This window comes from Lolium rigidum, unplaced genomic scaffold, assembly GCF_022539505.1.
Source record: "Lolium rigidum isolate FL_2022 unplaced genomic scaffold, APGP_CSIRO_Lrig_0.1 contig_61536_1, whole genome shotgun sequence".
Taxonomy (NCBI): Eukaryota; Viridiplantae; Streptophyta; class Magnoliopsida; order Poales; family Poaceae; genus Lolium; species Lolium rigidum.
The window spans coordinates 1-24,902 of NW_025901133.1; the positions used below are offsets into that span (position 1 = coordinate 1).

Sequence of the window (24,902 nt, forward strand, 5' to 3'; positions counted from 1 at the left end):
TTACTCCCTCCGATCCTAAAAAAATGTCGGGAGCCTAGTACAATTATGTTTTGCAATTAAGCCCTTACGTTAATGATTAATCGATGGCCGTGGATACAAACACGTCTCTCGGTTGCACGTACATACTGCAACTCCTCGATCTGTGGCTGTGGATGGCAAGGGAGGCCGGCCTTCGAGGTGGGGTGTCAGAGGACGGTCAGCCGGAGATGGGGCTGGAGGAGGAGTACCTGCTGGAGCAGGAGGGAAGCATGCGGTGGCGCCCGCTTGCCGGAATCTTGGGATCTAGGGTTCGCTATGAGGGCGCCGTTTTGGGGGTTATGCGCCATATAAGCGGCCGAGGAGGAGGTGCTGGTGTCAGGGCGGTGGTTCTGGTGGCGAGCACGGTCGAGGAGAAGGTGCTGGTGTCAGGACGGCGGGAGCGCGGCGGAGGACCATAGGTCGCGTCCGTGCGAGTCAGAATTTGGTGTGGGAAGAGGGAGAAGGTGGAGTGAGGGTTAAGGAACAACAACTTTGAGGGTCTTTTTGCAAAATCTCTTGGTCGACAGTTTTTTCGGACCGGAGGGAGTAGAATTTGAGCTGCCAACTGTATTTATTTCAGTGATAAGCATAAGAATCATGGGTACAATTTAAGAGCTGGTTGTGTATGGCAACTAGCAAGAAACAAGGACAGATTCAGGAAAATATGGCAATGGGCTCAATGCGCCAACAAAGTAGTGGTTTGCTAGCTTATTGCTATTGGTATCAAATCGCAAATGTTCGCTAAAATTACCAACATAATACTCAAGGAACTAATGTCACCAACTATAGTGAAGGAATTGAAGTCACCAAAAGTAAACACTGACACAAATCCATCACCACCAGGAATCATTTTTAACAAGGGAATGACTAATGGGCCTCTAAGAATACAGCTAAGTTGTTCTTGAAATGTCCACTCTGCATCACTAAAGATGGCACGAAAAACAAACCCAATATCAAATTAGATAAACTTCATAAAATGGGGACAGAAGCCATAGTGCATACAAACTGAAAGGTTGTGACGGTTTTCATGTACAAATAACAATGGAAAAGCAAAAGTTTCTTTAAACATACCTGTAAGAGCACCACCCATAAGACTTTGTTGCTCCTACATAAACAGATGCATTTTATTATTTACGGCATCTGCTGCTTCTTTTAGATACAATCTGGACTTAAATATGCAATTAAACTTAGCTAAGGTACATGGTTTACTTATTTTCGGGCTAACTAGTGATACCTTGGAGTAAAGAGAATCATGAAATTTTCTGGTTTCCTCCAGCTGAGACATCTCCTGTAAAATTCCATTCGCTGTTTTTGGTGCATCGGACGAATTTATGATATGAAGGAATCTGGTAGAGTGGTATGGATGCTCAATTTAGTAAATATTATAACTGTAACATTTGGACTTTGTGAACCAGGTAGACTGGAACTAGAACAAGGTCCAGGTGCAATACCTCTCTAAGGTGGATTTTGTGAACCAGGTAGAGTGTCTTGCATCTCCAGCCAATAACAGCTTAAATGAGCCACTTGATGAACGAGATTGGAAGTTTTTGGCATCTTCCAAGTGCAGGACTAGCTGATCAAAAGGACCAGATGCTACCGATTCAGCGCTCTCTTCGCTACAAGCAATTGCCTCGTACCTGGAGACATAAAAGTTTCACAAAACAGTATGAGTCAAGATATATATCAGATTGAAAGGCTCAGTATGGCGTATCCATGAAATGCAGTTTTCAGCTCAATGCAGCAAAGAACATCTGGTGAATGATAAATAAGTGTTTCACCTGTTTTTGGTTAAGTTCACATGGAAAACAGCAGAATCAAGCGCCACGTTGCTAGCAACTTCCCCGTCCATTTTGCCTACAACTACGGAGGCGACAAAGCACACAAATAGGCACCAACTCCTACACTAGGATTTCTCCAGATGGGGTCAGCTCCTCGTCCACTTCAGAGACCTGCAAACGACAGGAAAATCAGCACAAGCATCACCAACCTTGCAAAAGGGGACAGATCACAAAGAAGAACGAACATGCTAATGCCAAGGACGTAAACGCCAATATGCCAATATCCATAACAAATTATCTGTTCCATGCCACCAATACACAGGTATGTCACTTTCAGCGTCAAGGAAGCAACCAAGTGTAGGGCAAGCAGATTGGATGTATTGCCCAACCCACCACACACTTATTAAAAGGCATTCATTCCGCTTCATCATGTTCCCAAATCAGATGCAAACTTATGGCCTTCTAGCACTAAGACACCAAGTTACAAAATACACCTGCATCGCGTGCGACGAGCTTGACCAAACACTAAATGACTGCATCCACTGTCAGTCACGCCATCGGAATCACAGATGAGAGATCAAAACGCTGAAACAGCCTCAACCGGAATTCGAGTAACGTCAGTACAGATCTTCCACCTTGGCTACTAGACCGAGCACTGGGGGTGCTGAATCAGAAATGCGAAGTTTCGAACCGAACCACGGGCGCTCCCGGATCCAAAACCCCAATCCTCGGCAAAACAGAAAAAAACTCAGAGCCCGAGAGAGATCCAGGCAAAGCGACGCAACTCCCCCACGGTTCGCAGAAAACCGAAGCGACAGGGCGCGGATCCAGATTCCAGAGAACCAGAGGCGACAGCGCCCGCTCACCGGCCCCTTCAGCCCTCACACGCTTAGAGCTGAAGCAAGCTACCCGGCGACCGCAACCGAGAAACATCCGGGAAAAAAACTCACAGCGAGCGAATGCCTTACCGGACACGGCGGCGGCGGCCTCCGCTTCCCGCATCCGATCCGGCGGCGCGCGGACTGGATCGAAAATTCGGAACCAACGGAGAATTTTTGTACTGCGAATTCCTTTTTTTTTCTTCCGTGGGGCAGTTGCAGCAGCGAGCGAGTGCAGGAAATGGACGGGAGGAAAAGGGACAAGTGGGGAATGCGGGGTTTAAATGACCGGGGACGGAACGGGGAAATGACACTGTGGTTTGCAGGTATTTACTGTCCTGCCACTGGCCTGGTGTTTTGTGTACCCGTGGAGTGCGCCTGGGGTTTGAATGCTGGGCAGGAAAGGAGGCCGTCGGTCGGTGGGAAACGTAAGGCCAATTGACCAGAATGCCCTCACACTCACAGAGGAATTTTCTTTAGGCCTTTATACGTTCTTGTATTAAATCTGATTGACAAATGCTATAGGAAATTTATAAACGGGTCACATAAAATAGTGTTATTATTGGGGGTTACACTTTTCAATTTTAAAACACATGGGAAAAGGATATCCCATAAATTGAGCAATCAATAATTCAAATATAGTAGGACCAGAAATAGGATTCTTCAAAAATGCTTGATCTTGCAACGCATTAAACGGGTATGTGAGAGCAGCTGATAAGCTTTGTTTTAAATAGCCGGCTATAGCCTCGCTATAACCTTTCCCGCATGATGCGTCTAACTGCTATAGCCCAGCTAAAGATATAAAGGTCTTTAAATAGCTGGCTATAGCCGGGCTATAGCTGTTTTGGAAGGTTGTGGCTATAGCCTATAGTTGGCTATTTAACACATTGCTGATAAGCCATCAGGAGGCGGTGGCCACAAATCCATATAGGGTTTCACTCTCCTCGCTGACGATGCTGTCGATTAGCTCCGCCTCAGGTAGCATTGGGATCTTGGAGGTGTCACGGACCACGGTCCATTGTCGGCACAGAGTTTCCATTTTTTTAGGTTGTTTCAATGTCTTTTGTGGGATGGTGAGTCGGCGGTGGCTACATCGTGAGGTTGGAATAAGTTCCTCCCAACTCCATCCTCGCTTCGATGATACGTCTAGCGCCGGCGGAGGGTACGTGGAGCCATGGCGGCATCTCCGGTGTCGTTTCCCCTCTTGAGGGCATCGTTTTTGGACCACGAGATGCCTATAGGTGGTCATCCGGTGGAGTGGTGTTCCATCTACTGCGGCATGGTGCAGCGGGGTCTCAACAATGGACGCGGTTGGACGGACTCACGTAGGTTGGAAGCGTTGTCTGGCGTCATGGTGGCATCGATGGCAAGTCTGACGAAGTGTATGAAGTTTTTTGACTTGAAGATGGCTTGGTGGATCGACGGTGGCAACATCTTCTTCATCGTGCATCACAGAGGTGTTCGTTGAGAGTATTCAGAGTATTCTGTACCTGATGTGCGCTTCCGTTTCACCTAGAGGGTGGCCTAGGGTATGCGATAGTTTCCAGGATCTAGCTGATGGGTTTTTTCGTGTTTTCAGGGTACAAGGCCATGCTGACATGATATTCTCTCATTGTTAGGATTGTAGGTGTTGAGTAGCCTAACCACAAGCCAACTAACTTTGATCGACCAGTTAAACCAACAAGCTCTTTGAAGGTACTAGAAAGGTACGAATGGATCAACACGCGGCAGAGAAGACTCGAACCTAGTCGATCAATGAAGCAGCCTCGGAAGCTTTCCGATGCTACATGCCTCTTTTTTCCGAGAATAATGGATTGTATTAATTAGATGATACTTCCTTTAATCATCCATATTAATCGTCGCTAACATAGTGCAGGATACAATCCCAAAGCACAACAGGATCGACCCTAACCAAACTTGGTGATGTTGGCAGACTATACTCTTGATTCGAGTGTTTAGCTTATCAGGATGCTGTAGCTAGCGTGGCACCGCCTCCCTCTAGGCGATGATGATGAAAATATTATAATTGGCATGCATAATGGTACTCCTGTAAATGAGTACGCAAAAATTGAAGGAAAGTGACAAGAAGAGATCGACCGCGAGATTTGGCCTTACGTTGGTGTGACCTGCATAAAAGCGAAAAAAAAGTTGCAAAATGATACCGGCGGGTGGTACTATTCAACTATTGTGCGGTTTACGCCATCCCAGCACCGAAGATTCTAGACGAGGTGGTGGGTAAAAGAAAGAAAGAAAAGCCGTGGCTGGCTGCCATGATTCGTGGGGGCTCCGGAGAAAAGACCTGACCTGCGCTGCGCCACCGTCGTCACTCGGGCCATCGTAACGGTACGCGCAGGTGCCAGCGTAGCGTCGCTCCATCCTCCAGGACGCCACGACAGTCTCCACCACCCCAGCTAGTAGTACACGCTCCCGTAGGCCGTAGCTACTGTACCACGACCGCTCCCCGGCCCACGTGCCGCCCGCCATCGCCTCTTCCCTACGGAGCCACGCCACCAAAAAGTCGCTGTCGGTCCTGGCCGGTGAAATTCTTTTCCGGTCCGTGCGGTGTCACCGCTCACAGTGATTGCGTGCTTAATTTCCCTGGGCCCGTGTCTACTAATTACGTGTCGGAGCCGAGTTAGTTTCCTCTGCCAGCGCGAAGTCAACACCCAACAGCGCGCAGTTAACGCGGAGCTGACGTGTGCGGTGTGCATCAACGGCGTCATGGCCCCCTTGACGTTTTTCGCAGGCGCGCTATATAACGGGATTACGTACAATACACAGTACGGTTCCACCTCGTTCCATCGTCAGCCACGTACGCCGTGACTCACGCGCGCGCGACGGGCAGGCCACCCTGATCTACACCGGCGAATTTTTTCTTTTGTCTGCAAAGGAAAGCTGGCCTCGCATACGCAGCAAAAATTTACTAATCCGGTTGGGAGTGGAGCGTGAATCGGGTAGGTCGTGCGCCGCGGTGCGCACATGCCATGTTTCGCCCTTTGTTTGCACGCATCCACACCGGAGCAGGGGAACGGCTTATCGGGGAAACAACAAGCTGTCGTTTCCGCCGGCCAACATGAATCTTTTTTCTCTTCAGACTTAATTAACGGCAGCGAGTAAACTGGCCTGTCCAGCACCGATTTTATCTCGGCCATTATTTCTCAGTTATGGTGCATTGGCCCCACTGCTTTGGTCCCGGCTATACATAAAGTAAGATGCTCTTTGTCTTGCCTAGGGCTTAAATATATATTCCACCTAAATTATGAACCCGTATCAGATTTCCTCGCGCACGAAAAAGACTCGTACTCATGCATGCACGTGCGCTCAAAAGGGCGAACGGATACGTGTACCATATTGCATTGTAGCATATTTTTGGACACAAGAGGATATATGGGGCTGTTGTGGGAAGAGGACGGGCGCCTCATAGTTTTCTCCTTGTAGTCTCAATAGGAATGTAGTAAGTGTGAAGGAGCATATATAAGAAAAAAAAATGCTATGGTGCTCCTTTATTTTAGAAAAAAAATCAAATTCACCTGCTTCAAAAAAATCTAGCAAATCAATTTTTGGACGTAATTAACGATGTATCTTTCAAGTATGCAAAAAAGTAGAATACGAAATTCATTGTACTATGGGCTATAAAAAATAACACAATGCATATTTTAAAAGATTTAATAATGTGCATGTTCGCTATAGTTAGATCAACGTTTTTTTTTCATTATTGAGTAGTTTAGAATACATTTCACAGGCTTATGGATTACATCATTGCCTACCTTAAGTTTTTTTTAGAATTTTTAAATTCATTTTTCTAGAGTGAATTACACTTTTTACCATGTAACTCAGTTACGGCATATTTCTCTATTTAGTGGAACTTCGATAAAAATATCTCATCTAGCAGATTTTGAACATGATTTTACCCGAGTTTACCATTTTTCTTGTTTTTGTAAGATAGGACCGGCGTGTTTCGCCGATGTGGCGTGACAAAATGCGTGAAAATCGGAGGGCGTCATCAACGATTATGTCTAGACTCTCTTATCAAGTTGTTCCTTTCCTCGTCCTCATAATGATGTTTTTGGATGTCAGTCATCGCCACACGCTTTGCCAAATGTATACGCACCAGAAAACAAGTTCAAAAATCAAAACCCATATTCTAGTTTCACTCGGCGGAATAATTGCGTATTCTAGAGGGTAAAAAGTGAAATTCACCTTTTCTTTTCTTTTGGAGCTTGGAGCCAGAAATCTCCACTCTATATGTCATTCACAAATAAATATGACTGTTAGTTTTGCTCAATTAATATCTTGGGAGGAAGCATCATTTTGTTGTTACCTGCTGACTTAGCTGTTCCGTCGCCTCAAAGACCCAGAAGCTACCCCTCTCATTGAGAGGTTTAGCGTGCATATCACGTGGATGAAACATTTGCGACATGGGTACCATTGAAACCCATCATGTATAGTTTGCACACTAAGATGACCTCCGTTACATGAAAGTTATCTGATATTTGTCAAAAAAATTGATATATCTAGGTATGTTGTATGAACTGAGAGAACTACCCAGCCAACATTATTATGGATCTGAGGAAGTAACTGTTATAACATTAAGATGGTGAATAGAGGCCCAAAATGTTTGGTAGTGCATCTGATCTGCACCGCCCTGCCGCCACCGTCAAGCCAGAGATGCATGTGAAAAGAACTTGGGACGGGATTCCGCTTTCTATCTTGAACCCCAGAGAAAATGTCCCTATAGGACCGTGGAAAATGTCCCAAAGGCATGGGCCTGCCTCATGTGGTGCCATGTGAGGAGAGGTGCTGAAAAAGCTACGTAGTGCCAGGAGCAAAATATAAACACCCATGATGGTAACGGAGCATCTGTTTTAATCAAGAAAAGAACAAGAGCAAGAAGAAAAGAGAACAGGTGGGCATGTGATCTCGAGGGGATCGCAAGTTTCTGCATATGTGCTCCTAGATGGTGTATATATTGAGATCAGATTAATCATCGCAGGTGATAGTACGATCGGTGCAACTTACAGGAAAGTGTGTAGCTTGCTCAGTTAGTATCAACAGTCAACACACTTTTGGTGCGTTGGTTAATTCGTATAGTACTCCTACTTTATTGGATGAAGATTACACTTTGCAGTCCTTGTAGTGCTAAGAGCAAGTACAATAAGGTACAGTCAGCTGGCTATAAAAGATAAAATATTATAAATTTGCTTAGTTGGAAGAGAGAGAAGAGGAGAGAGAAGAGGAGTGGGCTCTTATCTCAGTAGCAACTTCTAAGACGCGTCTCCTAAGCACTATGTGAGACTAAAAGATGGGCCATGTATTGTAAAAGTACTACACTTTTATAGCTCACTATTGTATATGTTGGCTCTAAGTTAGCTATAGATGACATGACACTTGGCTTATAGCTAGCAGCTGGCTACACTATTAAAATTGCTCTAATCAGACAGGCCAAAATAATTAATTACTCCAGGCAAGATATGGAAACGCCATCAGAAAATGAGATTGTCATAGGCAGCAGCTTTCTCTCTTGCTTTGTGCTTTCTCTCATCGAAACGTTAGTAACACGCAGGTGATCGACCGGATTAAGCCCGTACGTGGCCTTTAGGTGAAGGACGGCGACATGGTGCGGTACACGCTTGCGCTAGCTGGGGTTGGATCTTAACACTCCACTCCATTAACTAACTAGAATTGCTAATTCTCAGCTAACTTAATGCTCAATTTAAGTTCGATCTGCATCGTTGAGTTTGTTTTGCGATTTGGATTAGTTGTAGGTTGGATTGTAAGTGTGATTTTTCAATTGCAACCAGGGTTGTATCTGGAAGAAATGCTCCATATCATTGGATTTGCTTCGTGATTCGTGCTGATCATGAGTTGATCGAACTGCGATTCGATGACATCACCGGACCGAGACCTAAGTTAATCTCATCAGACTGAGTTTTTTTTTGAAACAAGAGCAAAAGCTTATCCCCATCTATTAATTAAAAAAAAGAAATTGCTAGTTAATTAATGGAAAACTGGACACACATCAAAATCACATGCCAAGAACTCTCAAAGCATGCAACTCCATGATCACCTACACTGACCAATAAACTATATCAACCTGCTACAACCGCAAACTGTCGACACATGAACAAAGACCTCGGACACGAGAACCCGGAATATGAGTCATCTGTTAAGCAACTGCGGATGTCTTCCTTGTTGCGCCCAAGATTTATCTACCGTCTTGATTTGGTCCGTTGAAGCCTTGCTTGTCAAGGGGAAAGCTATGTCCTCTCCATATCCAGGACAAGCTGCCTTTAAATTGACAAGAAAGTCACAAAACTCTTTTGCAAAGAGAGCTTCGAAATTAGGTGCCAACGCATCTGCATCATTGACCTCGTCATCCAAAGAGATCACATATCCAATGGTCACATGCGAGAGAGTGGCTGAAGCATCCAAACCTCCACTGTTCACAAAGGAGATCGACTAGCAAGACTCGAGCGGCAGTAGTGAGTGCGTCATGATCATCTCCAAAGCCCCTAATGAGGCGACCTCCATCGATAGCACCGTAGACAGTTCCCCCACGAAGCTCCCGCAACTTATTAACTGGAGCCATGGCTTCAACTATGACTTCACTCCCATGTGCACAAGACACATCATGCAACGACAGTGGGCATGGTGTAGCACGAGGGGAGAAATCTTTGTAGAAGCACATTGCCTTCTGGACAACGGAACCAACCAAAGCTCAAGGAGCAAAGGCACACCCGACACAACCTAAAATTTGGCGAGAGCGTCCTCGGGTCTCGTCGAAACACTCCCAACGCACGCAAGGCTGTCCCGAAGCTCATTCCGAATCAGGCGTAGCTTCCTCCAAGAGAGCATGCTGTAAAGATGTACACATCAGTCGAGGTAGCATTGTCGGTGCGTGCGGACGAGGCTGCAACATAAGCAGAGGTGTAGGTGGTGGGGAAGGTGAAGAAGCATCACATTGGAGCGGTGTATAGTACTGATGAGTGCATATGACTTAGCACGGCAGAATCGAGGGACATGTCCTGAGTGGAGGGTGTTCGTGCTTCAGATTGGGTCCTTGCAGGAGTGGGCACGATGACCTCGTAACGAGAAACATCGGTGTCTTAACCACGCCGGAGGAGGCGGGGCGATGACCTCGTAACTAGTTGATCTCTGCGCTCCCAACGCCAACAGACGACGCACCACACGTCCACACTCCACACACAGACACAGAGAAAGAAAAGCGTGAAAGCCCGACACATGATTTTTGTTTTGTTTTGCGATTGGTTGTGAGAACAAAAAGAAGGCTGTCACTCGATCGCATCGTCCTCCTTTGCTTCCGCCGACGGGCAAGTGGGAAAGTCTTGAGCTGATGAGCCTAGGCTGCCTTCGCTCGCGGCGCCGACGGTTGGCTTCGGACTATTGTCACGAACGCACGTACGATGTGGACACGTCGTAGCAGCGGTACGAATGTAGTCCAGTACGAGGCCGGGTACGATGAGGAGTTTGGTGTTGTTTTACGCACGAGAGCAGCACCTGTGTGTCAGTTGGTGACTGGTCGGCCGGTCAGGCCCGCTCAAAAAAGGCAACTGATCGAGGTGAGCTCACGAACGGGGCAGTGTTTGGTTTTCGTACTGGTGTATTGTGGAAAGATGCATCAATATACGAAGAATCGCTTAGCTGAAATGCACGCGTAGGTCATTAGCAGACTTTCTTCATGATTCGTTTATGGCACATATTCGCTTATATATCCTCGCATGCATGGCTGGCCGTTTGCTGCCGCACTGAAAGGAGAGAGAACAGCCGGCCACCACTCACCGGTGACCGGTGCCGGTGGTTGCAATCGCAGCCTGCTGCGGGACGCGTAGGCCAGATAAGTGAGCGGCGCCGGCGGTGGTCTTTGCGTGCTCCATATCTGCATGTGTGGCCAGCGCAATCCTTGGCCATGAGAGCACCTACGATCGAGGCTACAGTTATATATGTACTGGCGTGCAAGGGAAGTTTTAATTCCACCGGCAGTGCAAAAATACCGTGATAGATGCGAGCTGTCCAGCGTGGTTCGGACGCGACTACGCGAGTGATGGAGATGCGAATGCGAATCCAACCGATAACGCACCCACTCGCGTGACGCCGCTGTAGGATTTGCTGAGAAGATAACATGGGTCCGTCCGCCTTCGCGGGAATCATGTCACATGCTGAGAAAAAGAAGCTCACCCTCTGTGCGCACGCGCAACTCACGTAGCCACAGATCCAATACTTGTGGCTGCCAACTCACTCACAAAAAAACCTGTAAGTTTTTTTAGCCAACGGACTTTTTTGGCGACAACAAGGGCCGGTTCGAGGCCCAAGTGTGAAGGCCCAATAATACTCTGAAACAACTAATCAAGCAGTCTATCTACGAAGGGCCGAGCTACGAATGGGCCCGTCTTAACTCCGGCTACACCAAAAAAAAAAGCCATAGATTCCGAGCGAAGAGAACCACAATCGAACACCACTCCCACAGGATGGCGGCGCCGTCGCGGGCGGAGCAGCAGCTGGCGCTGACGCGGCTCCAAGCGGAGCACCAGGCGGCGGAGATGCGGGCGGAGGCGGCGGCGCTGGAGCGGGAGGTGCGAAGACGGGCCTACACGCGAGCGGAGGCGGAGGCGGCGGCGTGGCTGGCACGGCGGGCGGCGGCGGATCCCACGGAGTTCAGGCGGACGGTCATCTCCATCGGCGTCATGTTCTCGCTCGGCGCCGCTCTAATCCTCGCCAGCTTCCTCGTCCCCGGCATATCATGGCGGATGCAGGTCCAGTGCTGGGAGGCTGCGGCGGTGTGCCTCATTGGCGTCGGCGACTTCGTCTGGAGGCACCCGGTGGTCTGGCTCCCGGCGATGCGCCGCTGGTACCTCCGCAGGAACCACAAAGCCCAACACGGAGCCTTTCGCTGATTACTCGGTCAAGATAAGGAATCTGTGATTCGACCTAGCCGTGTTCTGCATCTGGGATGGCAGCTAGGGGAGATCAAGTGCACGAGAATTCGAGAGGAGAGATAGCTTTGTTCCCTGTGTGAAGTGAAATTAGATTCTGGAATCGCTTTCTCCCCATTGTGAAATTAACTTAGAGCATCTCCAGCCGCGTTCCCCAAAGGGATTTGGGGCGTCCCGAACAAAAAAAAAAGGTCCAGCCGCGTTCCTCAAAGGCCAGTTTTGTCCGACGCGGTCCGATATGGTGTCCGGCGTCCCGAGCCCGTCTCCGTCCCACAGCGGACGCTCCGGGGACGCCGGACACACCGAAAAGCGAGGCGGGCTCCCACATGTCGGCGACTATTTGCATAAACCGTTGGTTCGCGCCTCTTTTCTCGTCGCTCATTCCTTCCCGCGTCTCCCACCCCACCGCCGCCGCCTGGATTTCCCGCCGTTTGGGCGTCCGATCTCTCGCCGAGAGTCGGCACCGTTGTCGCGGCTGGGGCTCCCGCGGGTCGTGCCGCCGCTGCCGCTTCGCCAGCGCATCCCAAAACGCGCCGTCAAATCCGCCCCACCTCCGCGCACAGAAGGTGCTCGACGACTTGCCATGTAGACGCGATTGGCCGCTGTTTGTTGCGTCGTCTGCCTCGGCGCAATTTTAACCATTGATTTTGCTTTAGCCATGGACAGCGACGATGAGATGCTTGCCCCGTCGTCGGAGGACGAGCAAGCCTTCGATGACGACCTGCGGGAGCATTTGCTGATCATCGCGTCCCTTCAGGACATGGTTGACGCTGAGGCTGAGAAGAGGAAGAGGTCGCGCCGTGGAGGATCAAGGCCGGGAAGAAGGAAGTCGAAGCCCCGACAGAGGATGGAGGGGCATGCCATGCTGCACAACGACTACTTCGCCGATGATGCAACACATGCCGACAATTTTCGGCGCCGGTACAGGATGAGCAAGGGGCTGTTCATGAATATCCTCCACGGCGTTCGAGAGTTCGACCCCTACTTCAAGCTCAAGCTCGACGTTGTAGGCGTTGTCGGGTTCTCGTCCATTCAGAAGTGCACCGCCGCCATGAGGATGCTTGCATACGGAGCACCTGCCGATACACATGACGACTACCTTCGCATGAGTGAGTCTACAACCATTGAGTGCATGTACAAGTTTTGCCGAGCTGTGGTGGGAAAGTTTGGCAAATACTATTTGAGTGGGCCAACTGAGGAAGATACCGCAAGAATCATGGCACAAAATGCTGCCAGAGGATTCCCTGGAATGCTTGGAAGCATCGATTGCATGCACTGGGCATGGAAGAACTGCCCGTTTGCTTGGCAAGGTATATACAAAGGGCGTCATGGATATTGCAGTGTGGTGCTTGAAGTCGTGGCAGATTATGACCTGTGGATTTGGCATTCTTTCTTTGGCATGTCGGGATCACACAATGACATCAACGTGTTGCAGCAGTCTCCGATGTTCAGCAGACTAGTGGAAGGGCATGCTCCACCATGCAACTATGAGATCAATGGTCACGAATATATCAAAGGCTATTATCTAGCCGATGGTATATATCCAAAATGGGCCACTTTTGTCAAAACAATCTCGAATTCATCAGGTCTGAAGAATTCCCACTTTACTACACGACAGGAGACTTGCAGAAAGGATGTCGAGCGGGCATTTGGTGTGATTCAAAGACAATTTGCCATTGTCCGGTACCCTGCTCTAAGCTGGTTTCACGACCAAATATGGGAGGTGATGCAGACTTGTGTGATCATGCACAACATGATCATCCAGGATGACCGCAAGAATCATGCTAGGTCACATGTTGGTCCCTATGAGTGTGAAGGCCCTCTTGCGGAGGTTGATCATGAGTTGCCTGCAGATTTTGCTGATTTTCTCGCCATGCACGCAGAGATCCGTGATAGCAATGTTCATGAACAACTTCAAGCTGATCTCGTTGAACATTTGTGGAGGATCAAAGGAAATACCGTGGCACCTTGATCTAGCATCTAGCCATATTTATTATATTTGTTTACTTGTTTACTTTGTTGTAATTTAATTTTAAAACAATCCTTGCAAACATTTTTATTCATATGCTATATTTGATAAATGGTTCTGTGTTAAAAAGAAGTATTTTAAATGTTTGGGGGCGGCGTTTGGGGGACGCGGCTGAGGAGCGACGTCCCCCAAACGCGTCATGAACAAAACACGTCCCCCAAACGCTCAATCCGGCGCGGTTTGGGAGACGCGGCTCGAGATGCTCTTAGGCTCAACTGGCGACTCTTGGGATAAACTGCATAGTTTTAACTGAATAATCAGTTTGACTAGTTCTATTAAGATATCTCTATTATATCGCAACTTCTATAAATGGTATCGAGTGCTGGCTGTGAGCACAAATAAGAACAACTACAAAATTCGAAAACCCACCACAAAAGTATTGATTTTTTTAAGTATGTAATCAACATCTAGCTGGTTCTTGGTTTGGTCACATTTTCGTCTTTCAGCATCGTGTAAGACTAAAATCATCACGATGCGTGTGACATGAGTAAGTCACATTTTCATCTTTCAGTGACGTGTAATAGATTAGAAAGTAAATCAGATGAAAATTTGTAATGATTTCTTCTTCTTCATTTCTAGCTATCAGGGCATTGCATTTTAATGTCCGCGAGCGTCCGTTTACGTCGCGCTGCGGACGCTTAAATAATCATTTTTGTCTGCGCGTCCGTTTGCGTCTGGGGGCTGCTCCAGCAGGGTGACACATTTATTTATTTTTTTCTTTTTTTCCTCTTCTCCATTTAAACATAGTTTCAAATATTACATTTTGAAACATGATTTTACACAAACTAACACATAGTTTGGAACATGGTTTACACAAACTAACACATAGTTTGAACCATGGTCGACACAAATATAATTTTTTTCAAAAAGAAGCCAGTTGTGTTGATTTCCGTATGTTCGCTGCCAAGAAAGAACATTCGAGGGCACACCCAATCACCCAAACTGGAAAATCCAGCGGGAGGAGACGGTGCCCTTGTTGGTTCTACCGAGGAAGAACATCTAGAAACCTCGACTACTGGCTTCGTCTGGCCCGTAGCCAGATTTGCTGCAAAGAAAGAACACTCTAAGTTCTAACTATCGGTGTCCGAGCCGGATTCACCGGTGTGGTAGTGCCTGCGGCAGGCTGTGTCGTCGAACACCCTGACGATCATCTCGCCGTCCCCTTGTAGAGGAAGGTGAGCTGGCAGCCACGGGCCAACTTGTCCCACCCCGTGTGCAGGTACATCTTGCCCTGCCCGTCGAACAGGACCTCCACGGTCCAACGGCAGAAGTTGCAGCTGGCCTCCTGATACGCGTGAAGCACACGTCCGTTGGGAACCCCAAGAGGAAGGTGTGATGTGTACAGCAGCAAGTTTTCCCTCAGTAAGAAACCAAGGTTATCGAACCAGTATGAGTCAAGGATCACTTGAAGGTCGTTGGTGACGAAGTGTAGTTGAAAGAACATCTCTCACATTATGTTTTGTATGTTTGATGTCAATATATGTGATACACTAATGTTTGGTTAAGTGGTACAGGGATTACATAGATATTTATTCTTGTGTGTTGGATTTGATCGTCTCGTCAAAAGTTATCGGAAAAATTTGGCCAGGCCGGATAATCCGGGCCGGATATTGTTGAAATATCCGGCCCCTGTTTTTGGCTAAGTCCGTGAGGAAAATCAGCGCGAGATAGGGGCCGGATTTTTGCCGGATATTGTCCCGTATTGTACCGGGGCCGGAATATCCGGGCCGGATATTTGGAAATATCCGGCCCCTCGATTTTGGCTAAGGACTGGAAGAAAAACAAGTCTGGCATGGGGCCGGACATTTGGCCGGATAATGTCACAGTTTTGGCTCGAAGGCCGGATTATCCGGGGGGGCGGATTATCCGGCCCTTACTTAGGCCGGATTATCCGGCCCCCCGGAAGCTGCAACGGCTCATTTTGAGGGGAGGTATATATACCCCCCTTCTTCTACCTTGGTGGCTTGCTCAATCATTATACAAGAAATCTACCAAGCCACCTCCATTAGAGCCACCTCAAGAAACACAAGATTTGCAAGATCTCCTTCCTCCCCCAACCAAAGCTCTTGATCTTTGGAGATTCGAAGGAGAAGACACCGATCTACATCCTCACCGAAGCGTTCTTCATCTCCCCTCTCTTGTTTGAGGGATCTCATGCTAGTGTTCCTATTTGGTTCCCTAGTTGATTTGTTGTTGATGTGTTGTTGTTGATTGTTGTATTGTTACGGATTTGGGAGCCTCCAATTTGGTTGTGGATGTGTGCCCCAAGAACTTTGTAAAGGCCCGGTTTCCGCCTCGAGGAAATCCCTTAGTGGAAGTGGGCTAGGCCTTCGTGGCGTTGCTCACGGGAGATCCGAGTGAAGCCTTCGTGGCTGTTGGTTTGGCTTGCGTAGCAACCACACTCCTCCAAACGTAGACGTACCTTCTTGCAAAGGAAGGGAACTACGGGAATCATCTCCGTGTCATCGCGTGCTCCACTCTCGGTTACCTCTATCCCACTCTATCTCCTATTGCGTAGCTATACCTTGCTTAGTTGTTATCCTTGTCATATAGGTAAATTCACTTAGTTGCATATCTAGAGAATTTACTTATTGTGTCAAGCCTAAATTGAAAAAGAACTAAAAATTGGTTAGCACCTATTCACCCCCCCCCCCTCTAGGTGCGGCATACGATCCTTTCAATTGGTATCAGAGCCTCGGCTCTTATTTCGGGCTTAACCGCCTAAGAGTATGCCGGACGAGGAGCCCTCGGAAGGGCCGCCAAGACGGTCTCCGTGGAAGACTTCAATTCATTGAAGTCCTCCATGGAAGCCCAAATGGAAAGCATGAAAAAGATGATTGCCGAGCTTTTGGCTCCGACCCTTCCCAAGGCTCCTAGTGTAGAGGTAAAAGACACGGGTGCGTTAGATGAGGGAGAGGCTTCGGACTTACCCTCATCTACCAAACCCGTGGAAGGTGATAACTTAAACACTATCACATCTCCTAGGGGAACTAGTGGAGGTGAAAGCTACAATCGAGTAGCTCCACCTTTCCTATCTCCCGATATATCGGTTCCCCATCCCCATTTGAACATTCGGGGCAACCCACCTAAGTTTTCCGTTGATAATTTCGATACTTGGCAATTTGAGTTCCGCTCTCATGTTTGTAGTGCCTCCAATGAACTATGGAGAATCATCTTGGAGGGCTTCAAGCCATACAACCCCGACAAGTTGACTAGAAGAGAAGCAATTGATAGTCAACTCAACAACACCGCCCTACACATGATTCAAACTAGTGTGGGGACACCGGAATTGCATCGTGCCCGGAACTACACCACCGCCAAGGAAGCTTGGGACGGCTTGGCCATTAGTTGCATTGGAAGTGAGAGCACAAGGAGGAACAAGTATAATGCTCTTAAGAATAAAGCCGAAGGGTTCATGAGGCTACCGGATGAAGATCATGAAGTCATGTATGGAAGACTTCTCACGGTTGCCGATGCCTTCCGGCTTATTGGTGCCACCCACATCAATGACTCTTGGATCAAGGAGAAGTACATTGAATGCATGATGCCATTTGCACCCATTGATGTCAAGACTCTTGTGGGAAGGGAATGCTATTCCTCTCTCACCTCTCAACAAGTCGTGCACGAGATGCAAGCTCTCAAGGTGCTTGAGGAAACCTATCATGATTCTCGCAATCGTGCTCTTGGGATGGCAAAAGGTTCCAACCTTGCCCTGGTGGTCAACTCCGTTGAAGAAGTGATTCCTCAAGAATCTTATAGGGCATCTTGGAGTATGTCCTATCCGGAAGATTTGCAATGCCACTACCATGATCACATGGCCTTCCATGCAAAATCCTTTTGGGTTGATCCCTCCAAGGCCAAGGAAGACAACATCAAGCGAAACAACAAAAGTGGGTTCACTAGCTTTGGTCCAAAGACAAGATCTTGCTACAATTGTGATGACAAGCGCCACTTCATTGCCGAATGCCCCTATGAAAATAGAGAGCTTCATAATGGGAGGCTCATTCCCAAGGACAAGAGCAAGGACACAAAGGGCAAATATTCAAAAGCCCCCAACAACAAGTTCTACAACAACAAGACCAAGAAGGGCAAGAGGCCCTCAAGAGTTGTGCTAGTAACAAGGGAAGAATATTCATCCGATGAAGTTGAAAGTTCTAGTGGTGATGAAGATGAAGAAAGCTCAAAGGAATTGGCCGCCATCGTCACCACCAACATACCCTCTTCATCTCTCTTTGAATCTCCCAATGAGAACCCTCATATCAAGAATGCACATTGCTTCATGGCAAGGTCCTCCTTGGACACACCTATTGTGCTATCAACTCAAGAAGAGTATACCTCACGGTGATGATGATGTTGATGATGAAGAAGATGCAACCTCTAATGGATTGGTCGCTCTTGCCTCCCTCTCCACTAACTCTTCATCACCAAGTGAATCCCCCAATGAGGTCATTCTTGTGGAGGAAGAAAGTTGCCTCATGGCTAAATCCTCCGAGGTATCATCTCCTAGCCCCTCTATGCCTAACATATCTAGTGATCTAGGGGTTGATGATGCTAGTCTAAAAGTGAAACAAGAAATGCTAGATTTTGATGATTTCATTCTCAACCTACAAGGTAACACTAAAAAGCATGTTTCAAACCTCATGATTCGTTTAGCTCAACAAAGTGATATGCTTGAGAAAAAGGGTCAAATAGAGAGAGAAGACTCTCTCGAAATTCATGCTCTTAAAAATACTCTTGAGGAAAGTCAAGAAACTATAGCTTCTCTTGAGGAGAGGCTAGAAACTCTTGAAGAGCCTCAAGATAAAATTAACAAGCTCACTAAAGCTAGAGATCTTGCTAGGGCTAAGTCTAAAGTGCTTAAAAAGGATAAGGCCCAATTTGAGGTTGATCATGAGAAACTTGTGAAGGATCTAGATGAACTAGACAAAGCTCACAAAGCTTTGAAGAGTGAATTCACTCTCCTATCCAAATCCTATGAGCAACTTCAAATTAGGCTTGCTTCATATGATGTGCCTAGTTCCTCTACTCCTCTATGTGATCATGCAAATATTGTTGAGGAAAATGCTAGGTTGAAGAATGAACTTGCTAAGGCCTCCTCTCCCCAAAGTAAACTTTCTTTGGATGATCTTTTGAGTAAGCAAAGATCAAAAATGGGAAGGAGGGCCTTGGTTTTAATACCAAGGCAAAGAAGGCAAACAAGCAAAAGGCCAAGCCCGCACAAGAGAAGAAGAAAGACGTCACTAATGGTGAAGCCTCCAAGGGCAAAACCATGAATGATGATGATGAGGGAATTGCTAACCCTCACTATGTTTTATTTAAAGATTATTATGGTGATGTTTATGCTAAATATGTTGGCCCATATGATGGTTATGTTGCTTGGTCTATTTGGGTCCCAAAGACCCTTGTTGCTAACAAAAGAGGACCCATTGCGAAATGGGTATCTAAATCCAAGAATTGATCTCATGTAGGACTATGCCGCCGGAGGTTCAAAATGGGTACTTGATAGTGGATGTACAAGTCATATGACCGGCGGCAAGAACCTCGTCAAGGAGTTGAGGCGTAACATTAATGATATCACCGTCTCCTTTGGCGATAATTCTACATCCGAGGTATTGGGTTTTGGCAAGGTTGTGGTTGCACACAACATTACTCTTGTGGATGTCATGCTTGTCAAAACCCTTGGTTACAATTTGCTTTCCGTTTCCGCCCTTGGCAAGATGGGTTTCGCCGTCTTTATTGATAATGATATCGTGGTCCTCTTGTGGAGCAAGACTCTAAAAGTCGCTTTCGTTGGGTATCGCGAACACAACTTGTATGTGGTGGACTTTTCGGGGACCACCACGACAAGTGCGATGTGCCTATTCGGAAAGGCGGACGTGGGTTTGTTGTGGCATCGCCGCCTAGCCCATGTCAACATGAGAACTTTGCAAAGTCTTCACAAGGGGAACCATATTGTGGGACTAATGGAAAATGTGTCTTTTGCCAAAGATCGTGTTTGTAGGGCTTGTGTTGAAGGCAAAATGCATGACTCTCTGCATCCAAGCAAGACTATCATCTCTTCCAAGAGGATCTTGGAGCTCCTTCATGTGGATATCTTTGGTCCCGTTACTCATGCAAGTCTTGGTGCGAAGAAACATTGCTTGGTGATTGTTGATGATTACTCAAGATACACTTGGGTCTACTTTCTCAAGACGAAAGATGAGACTCAACAAATATTCATTGACTTTGCTACCGAGGTGCAACACCAACACAACCTCCTCATTATGGCAATAAGAAGTGACAACGGCTCCGAGTTCAAGAAACTACACACTCAATGATTTTCTTAGTGATGAGGGGATTCGTCATCAATATTCCGCTGCTTACACCCCTCAACAAAATGGTGTTGCGGAGAGGAAGAACCGGACTCTTATGGATATGGCAAGGTCTATGATGGCGGAGTATATATCCCACTATAACTTTTGGGCCGAAGCCATCTCCACCGCTTGTCACTCCTCCAACCGGCTCTATCTCCGCAAGGGCTTGAACAAGACTCCATATGAAATACTCACCGGGAACAAGCCTAATATCTCATACTTCAAGGTGTTCGGGTGTAAGTGTTTCTACAAAATCAAAGGAGTTCGTTTATCTAAATTCGCTCCTAAAGCTTTGGAGGGTATATTTGTTGGTTACGGTGCCGAGTCTCACACTTATAGACTCTTTGATATAGCTGATACGTCTCCAACGTATCGATAATTTCTTGTGTTCCATGCCACATTATTGATGTTATCTACATGTTTTATGCACACTTTATGTCATATTCGTGCATTTTCTGGAACTAACCTATTAACAAGATGCCGAAGTGCCAGTTCCTGTTTTCGGCTGTTTTTGGTTTCGAAATCCTAGTAACGAAATATTCTCGGAATCGGACGAAATCAACGCCAAAGTTCCTATTTTCATCGGAAGCATCCGGAACACCCGGGAAGGACCGGAGGGGGGCCACGGGGCCACCAAACCCTAGGGCCGGCGCGGCCGAAGGGGGGCCGCGCCGCCTATGGTGTGGCCCCCTGTCGGCCCTCTGCGCCGCCTCTTCGCCTATAAGAAGCCCCTGGATCGGAAAACCCGATACCAATTGACGAAACCCACGGAAACCCGCCGAGCCGCCGCCATCGCGAAGCCAAGATCCGGGGACAGGATCTCTGTTCCGGCACCCGCCGGAGCGGGGAAGTGCCCCGGAAGGCTTCTCCATCGACACCGCTGCCATCTCCACCGCCATCTTCATCACCGCTGCTTGCTCCCATGAGGAGGAGTAGTTCTCCATCGAGGCTCGGGGCTCGTACCGGTAGCTATGTGGTTCATCTCTCTCCTATGTGTTTCAATACAATAATCTCATGAGCTGCCCTACATGATTGAGATTCATATGATGATGCTTGTAATCTAGATGTCATTATGCTAGTCAAGTGAGTTTTACTTATGTGATCTCCGGAGACTCCTCGTCCCACGTGTGTAAAGGTGACGGTGTGTGCACCGTGTGGGTCTCTTAGGCTAGATTTCACAGAATACTTACTCATTGAATGGCATAGTGAGGTGCTTATTTATATCTCTTTAAGATTGCAGCATGTTGTATCACAATTTATCCATGTGCTACTCTAGTGATTTGTTATTAAAGTAGTTTATTCCTCCCTGCATGTGTGCAAAGGTGACGAGTGCGTGCACCGTGTTAGTACTTGGTTTATGCTATGATCATGATCTCTTGTAGATTATGGAGTTAACTATTGCTATGATAATATTGATGTGATCTATTCCTCCTACATATGCATGAAGGTGACAGTGTGCATGCTATGCTAGTACTTGGTTTAGTAGCGTTGATCTATCTTACACTAAAAGTTACTTAAACATGAGCATTATTGTGGAGCTTGTTAACTCCGGCATTGAGGGTTCGTGTAATCCTACGCAATGTGTTCATCATCCAACAAAAGTGTAGAGTATGCATTTATCCGTTCTGTTATGTGATCAATGTTGAGAGTGTCCACTAGTGAAAGTGTAATCCCTAGGCCTTGTTCCTAAATACTGCTTGAGTTACTACTTGCTTGTTTACTACTGCTTGCGTTACTATCGCTGAGTTACTACTTGCTTATTCATCGTTTCTATGCGTTACTACTGCCGCAATACCACCACCATCAACTACACGCCAAGCACTTTTACGGCATCGTTGCTACTCGCTCATACTTATTTATACCACCTGTATTTCACTATCTCTTCGCCGAACTAGTGCACCTATTTGGTGTGTTGGGGACACAAGAGACTTCTTGCTTTGTGGTTGCGAGGGTTGCATGAGAGGGATATCTTTGACCTCTTCCTCCCCGAGTTCGATAAACCTTGGGTATCCACTTAAGGGAAACTTGCTGCTGTTCTACAAACCTCGCACTTGGAGGCCCAACACTGTCTACAGGGAAAGGAGGGGAACGTAGACATCAAGCACTTTTCCGGCGCCGTTGCGGGGAGGAAAGGTAAAAGGCACTCATACTACGGTCCCAGGTAAAGTATTTTTCTTGCGCCGTTGTGTGTGTGCTCGAAGCTATTTCCTTTAGATCCTGCAATTGCATCTTGTTGTTTCTTGTTTACACTAGTTTGGCATAATGGACAACAATGAGCTTCTTATTCTATTTCCTGAATTAAAATATGGATTGTTTGATGCGAAAATTAAAAAACCTATGAAATCTTCTTTGCATGCTTGGTAGTAATATTAGTATGAACGCTTTGAACACCATTGTTGACAATGATATAGAAAGTTCTAAGCTTGGGGAAGTCTGGTTTTCATGATATTTTTAGTCCCCCAAGCATTGAGGAGAAAATTTTCTTTGATGATACTTTGCCTCCTATTTCGATGATTATAATGATAGTGGTCTTTTGATGCCACTTACTGCTGAGAGTAAATTTTGTTGTGATTATACTATGCCTCCTACACTTGATGAGAATAATAATGATAGCTACTTTGTTGAATTTGCTCCCACTACAACTAATAAAATTGATTATGCTTATGTGGAGAGTAATAATTTTATGCATGAGACTCATGATAAGAATGCTTTATGTGATAGTTATATTGTTGAGTTTGCTCATGTTGTTACTGAAAGTTATTATGAGAGAGGAAAATATGGTTGTAGAAATTTTCATGTTACTAAAATGCCTCTCTATGTGCTGAAATTTTTGATGCTACACTTGTTTTATCTTCCTATGCTTGTTACTTTGCTCTTCATGAACTTGTTTATTTACAAGATTCCTATGCATAGGAAGCATGTTAGACTTAAATATGTTTTGAATTTGCCTCTTGATGCTCTCTTTCGCTTCACATACTATCTTTTGCGAGTGCATCATTAAAACTGCTGAGCCCATCTTAACGGCTAAAAAGAAAGAACTTCTTGGGAGATAACCCATGTGTTATTTTGCTACAGTACTTTGTTTTATATTTGTGTCTTGGAAGTTGTTTACTACTGTAGCAACCTCTCCTTATCTTAGTTTTGAGTTTTGTTGTGCCAAGTAAAGTCTTTGATAGAAAAGTAAGTACTAGATTTGGATTACTGCGCAGTTCCAGATTTCTTTGCTGTCACGAATCTGAGCCCACTGCCCTGCAGGAAGCTCAGAAAATTATGCCAATTTACGTAGCATGATCCTCAGATATGTACGCAACTTTCATTCAATTTGAGCATTTTCGTTTGAGCAGGTCTGGTGGCCTAATAAAATCCATCTTTACGGACTGTTCTGTTTTGACAGATTCTGCCTTTTATTTCGCATTGCCTCTTTTGCTATGTTGGATGAATTTCTTTGATCCATTAATGTCCAGTAGCTTTATGCAATGTCCAGAAGTGTTAAGAATGATTATGTCACCTCTGAACATGTGAATTTTTATTGTCCACTAACCCTCTAACGAGTTGTTTCGAGTTTGGTGTGGAGGAAGTTTTCAAGGGTCAAGAGAGGAGGATGATATACTATGATCAAGGAGAGTGAAAGCTCTAAGCTTGGGGATGCACCCGGTGGTTCACCCCTGCATATATCAAGAAGACTCAAGCGTCTAAGCTTGGGGATGCCCAAGGCATCCCCTTCTTCATCGACAACATTATCGGGTTCCTCCCCGAAACTATATTTTTATTCCATCACATCTTATGTGCTTTTTCTTGGAGCGTCTCGTTTGTTTGCTTTTGTTTTTGTTTTTGTTTGAATAAATTGGATTACATCATGCTTGTGTGGAGAGAGACACGCTCCGCTGGTTCATATGAACACATGTGTTCTTAGCTCATAATATTCATGGCGAAGTTTCTCTTCGTTAAATTGTTATATGGATGGAATTGGAAAATGATACATGTAGTAATTGCTATAATGTCTTGGGTAATGTGATACTTGGCAATTGTTGTGCTCATGTTTAAGCTCTTGCATCATATACTTTGCACCTATTAGTGAAGAATACATAGAGCATGCTAAAATTTGGTTTGCATAATTGGTCTCTCTAAGGTCTAGATAATTTCTAGTAAGGTGTTTGAACAACAAGGAAGACGATGTATAGTCTTATAATGCTTGTAATATGTCTTTTATGTAAGTTTTGCTGTACTAGTTCATACTTGTGTTTGTTTCAAATAACCTTGCTAGCCTAAACCTTGTATCGAGAGGGAATACTTCTCATGCATCCAAATACTTGAGCCAACCACTATGCCATTTGTGTCCACCATACCTACCTACTACATGGTATTTCCCGCCATTCCAAAGTAAATTGCTTGAGTGCTACCTTTAAACAATTCAAAATTTATCACCTCCCGATTTGTGTCAATGTTTTATAGCTCATGAGGAAGTATGTGGTGTTTATCTTTCAATCTTGTTGGGCAACTTTCACCAATGGACTAGTGGCTTCATCCGCTTATCCAATAATTTTGCAAAAAGAGCCGGCAATGGGATTCCCAGATCCCAAATTAATTAACCAAAAATAGACACTCCTCCATGGTATGTGATTGTTGGACGGCACCCGAAGGATTCGGTTAGCCATGGCTTGTGTAAGCAAAGGTTGGGAGGAGTGTCATCATAATAAAACTAAAATAAAAAGGCACTCCTTCATGGTATGAGATTGTTGGCGAGCACCCGAGGATTCGGTTAGCCATGGTTTGTGAAAGAAAGGTTGGAAGGAGTGCCATCCAAAAATAAAATAAAATGGGAGCCGCTCTTTGAAGGTTTGTCCGGCAAGGGGGTTAGAGTACCCGCTACCATTCGTTGACAACAACATACACCT

General features: G+C 46.2%; 2 long non-coding RNA genes across 2 annotated transcripts; both read right to left on the minus strand.

Annotated features, from left to right (window-relative positions):
* Nucleotides 1-460: 460 nt before the first annotated feature.
* LOC124681933 lies at nucleotides 461-1,514 on the minus strand. Its single transcript, XR_006996088.1, has 3 exons — nucleotides 1,470-1,514; nucleotides 1,253-1,364; nucleotides 461-1,123 (listed from the first exon to the last, which is right to left on the minus strand). It is a non-coding gene; the product is annotated as an uncharacterized LOC124681933 (long non-coding RNA).
* LOC124681932 lies at nucleotides 1,510-2,907 on the minus strand. Its single transcript, XR_006996087.1, has 3 exons — nucleotides 2,765-2,907; nucleotides 1,797-1,967; nucleotides 1,510-1,655 (listed from the first exon to the last, which is right to left on the minus strand). It is a non-coding gene; the product is annotated as an uncharacterized LOC124681932 (long non-coding RNA).
* Nucleotides 2,908-24,902: the final 21,995 nt, after the last annotated feature.